The sequence below is a fragment of the Pteropus vampyrus genome, unplaced genomic scaffold, assembly GCF_000151845.1.
Source record: "Pteropus vampyrus isolate Shadow unplaced genomic scaffold, Pvam_2.0 Scaffold7, whole genome shotgun sequence".
NCBI classification, from domain to species: domain Eukaryota; kingdom Metazoa; phylum Chordata; class Mammalia; order Chiroptera; family Pteropodidae; genus Pteropus; species Pteropus vampyrus.
Window position 1 is genome coordinate 10,979,663 of NW_011888788.1, and position 3,848 is coordinate 10,983,510.

The 3,848-nt window shown below is 30.5% G+C and overlaps 1 protein-coding gene across 1 annotated transcript in view; it reads left to right on the forward strand.

Moving 5' to 3' along the window:
- MACROD2 (MACRO domain containing 2) overlaps nucleotides 1-3,848 on the forward strand; it is a 1,889,795-nt gene that overhangs the window by 1,036,520 nt on the left and 849,427 nt on the right. The gene's annotated exons all lie outside the window — the stretch shown is intronic.

The window sequence follows — 3,848 nt, forward strand, 5'->3', positions numbered from 1 at the left end:
AGTAGCATCTGTATTTGTGTGTAATGTTCATTAAGTGGCTCTCAAGTGGGGAAAATTTGAGGAAACATTGTCATCAATATTAAAAAAATGGTGACTATTTTTTTGAGAAAATTAGACTATTTATAAAAAATACTTTCAAACAGAAACATAATGTTATAAAGCATGTTACAAATATGCATTAGTTATAGCAATGTAATTAAATACAGAGAATATAATTCATGATTTAAAATATTTAAAAAAGATTTATTTATATTAACCCTCAACCTTTTAGCTTTCAATCTCATACAATTTTGATACCTTTGGCAACTTATAAAATGTAATTTCAACTCAATTCATTAAAGTGTTCATGGTGTTCTAATGCTTCTTAAATTGATAGTCTTCCCCTTAAACAACATTTTCTGCTCTGTTTAATTTTTCCCTTGACGTATTTATTTTTTCTTATTTTCTATTGAAGAATTAAATGCTCTAATTATAACGAAGTATAAAATTTCCTTAAATCTTGGTAATTTTTGGAAACTTTGTACCATGTATTGGTATTAATTGTCCTGATTTTTTTTTTTTTTTTTTTTTTGTGCAACTCAGTGTGGCGGGAAAATGGGAATCAAAGCCTATTTTGTTTTGTTTTGTTTTCATTGCAGTTGGTAAGGGAATCGAATAACATTATATATAATTTGAGTGATGTAAAGCTAATTTGATCATGTTGTTCTTATAGAAATAGAGACTCTATCAAAAGTAGCACAATTAGAGCAAGGCGTAATGGAGCAAGAGCTCTCAATTCTCTCATACTTGGTTGACTGAGGCATGTTATAATCAAAAAAATAAGTTGCATCAAAGAAGCAATTTTTTCTCATTTTTAATGTGTCTTTTCCGGGACCTCTCTTTGTATGACAGTTTATCTGACTTTTCTTCATTAGTTTAAAAAAAATTTTAGAAGAAAAGAGAGGAATGGAAAATTATTTATCTTTTATTTTTAAACTATGAAAGATCAAGATGAGGCATCCTGAGACACTAATTTTATTAACACCTAGCTTTGAAAAGACAAGGAATCGTGATAATAAGCTATTCTTTAGGGTATAAATTTGTTTCTGGTTTTGTCATCATTATTAATCATGCTGATTTGCAGCCTAACTGTTTCAATCATTGAGACTCAATTTAACATGATTCACATTTTTGTTTTATTTCTGGAATAGTGCTGGTCCCTAATTTTTGAAAACAGAATAACCCTCTATTGGCCTTATGCAAATAAATCATATCCTAATGCCCTTGAAATTGAAGCATCACCGGGAAGAAGTTGTAAATCAGAGTGGAAGAAAGTCAAAACTTTTGTTCAGAATGGTGTATCCAAGATGAACCAATGCCCTTATTTTAGAATTTTAATTCATGCTACTTTTTACTTTTTTTCAACTGGTGCTTTCATCTTCAAATAACAGAGATTGAGTGCTAAATTGCTATGGCATAATTTTCTTATCTCTCATCTATATACTGGGTTTGATTGAAAGTTCAGATTTTGTGAAGATTGTTTTATGTAGAAAATATTGAAATATGGGGAAACATTATTTCAACATAAAAGGAAAGTGTGTGTGTGTGTGTGTGTAAAATGGGTGTAGCATTGATATTTTTCCCCCTCATCTAGGGCCTTGTTTTTGTTTTCTGTTTATTAATTTTTATTTTTCAATTAGAGTTGAAATTTAATATTATTTTATATTAGTTTCCGGTGTTCGTCCTAGTGGTTAGACATTTATATAATTTACAAAGTGATCCCATGACTAGTTTAGTGCCCACCTGGCACTGCACATAGTTATTACAATATTATTGTCTATATTTCCCAGGCTGTACTTCAAATCCCTGTGACTATTTTGTAACTATCAATTTATACTTCTTAATCTCTTCACTTTTTTCACCCAGGCACCCCAATCACTTCCTATCTGGCAATCACCAGTTTTTTCTCTAGATCTGTGTTTCCATTTTGTTTATTTGATTATTTTGTTCTTTAGATTCCACATATAAGTGAAATCATACGATAATTATCTTTTTTTTGTCTGATTTATTTCACTTAGCATAATACCCTCTAGGTCCACCCATGTCATTGCAAATGGTAATATTTAATTTTTTATGGCTGAGTAATATTCCATTTTATATATGTACTATTTCTTCTTTTTCCAAGCATCTACTGAGGGTCACTTAGGTTGCTTCCATATTTTGGCTATTGTAAATAGCACTGCCATGAGCATAAGGGTGCATATATGTTTTCAAATTCGTGTTTTGTTATTTTTCAGATAAAAACCCAGAAGTGCAATTGCTGGGTCATAAGGTATTTCTATTTTTAATTTTTTGAGGAAACTCCAAACTGTTTTCCATAATGGCTGTATCAATTTGCAATCCTTTTTTTTTTTTTCCACGAAGGTTCCTTTTTCTTCACATCCTTGCCAACGCTTATTGTTTTTGATTATTGATGATAGCCATTTTGACAGACACGAGGTAATATCTCATTGTGATTTTAATGTGCATTTCTCTCATTATTAGTGACCTTGAGCAACTTTTCATATGTCTGTTGGCCTTCAGTGTCTCCGCTTTTGAGAAATGCCTATTCAGGTAATCTGCCCATTTTTTAATGGGATTGTTTTGTTGTTGTTGTTGCTGTTGTTGAATTGTATGAGTTCATTATAAATTTTGGATATTAACCCCTTATCAGATATAGCATTGGTAAATATCTTCTCCCATTCAGTAGGTTGTCTTTTCACTTTGATGATGGCTTCCTTTGTTTTGCAAAACCCTTTTAGTATAGTGTAGTCCCATTTGTTTATTTTTTCTTCTGTTTCCTTTGTCTGAAGGGATATATCAGAAAAAAAATCACTAGAACCAATATCAGAAAATTTACTGCCTACGTTTTCTTCTAGGAGTTTTATCATTTGGGGTCTTACATTTAAGTCTTTAATCCATTTTGAATTTATTCTTGTGTATGGTGTAAGAAAGTGGTTCAGCTATATATATATATTTTTTGCATGTATTTGTCCAATTTTTCCAACATCATTTATTGAGGAGACTGTCTTTACCCTATTGTATATTGCCTCCTTTGTCATAGATTAAATGACATAGAGGTGTGGATTTATTTCTGGGCTCTCTGTTCTGTTCCATTGATCTTTGTGTTTGTTTTTATGTCAGTACCATGCTCTTTTAATTACTGTAGCCTTTTGTATAGTTTGATATCAGGTAGCGTGATACCTGATATCAAATTTTGTTCTTTTTTCTCAAAATTGCCATGGCTTTTATGGTTCCATATAAATTTTTGGATTACTTGTTCTAGTTCTGTGAAAATGTCATTGGTATTTTCATAGGGATTACATTGAATCTATAGATTGCATTAGGTAGTGTAGACATTTTAACAATGTTAATTCTTCCTGTCCATAATCACAGTATATTCATTTATTTATTTATATCTTCTTCAATTTCTTTCTTCAATGACTTTTAATTTTCTGAGTAGAGGTCTTTTACTTCCTTGGTTAAATTTATTTCTAGGTATTTTATTTACCTCTTTTTCGATGCAATTGTAAATGAGCTTTTTAAAAAATTTCTCTTTCTTTTACTTTGTTATTTGTGGATAAAAATGCAAAATATTTCTGAATATTAATTTCGTATCCTGCTATTTTACTGAATTTATTCATCAGTTCTAATAGGTTCCCCGCCCCCTGGAATCTTTAGGGTTCTCTCTATATAGCATAATATCATCTGCCAATAATGACAATTTTACTTTTTCCTATTTAATCTGGATGCCTTTTATTTATTTTTCTTGTCTGATTGCTATGGCTAGAGCTTTCACTACTATGTTGAATAAAAGTGGTGAAAGTGGA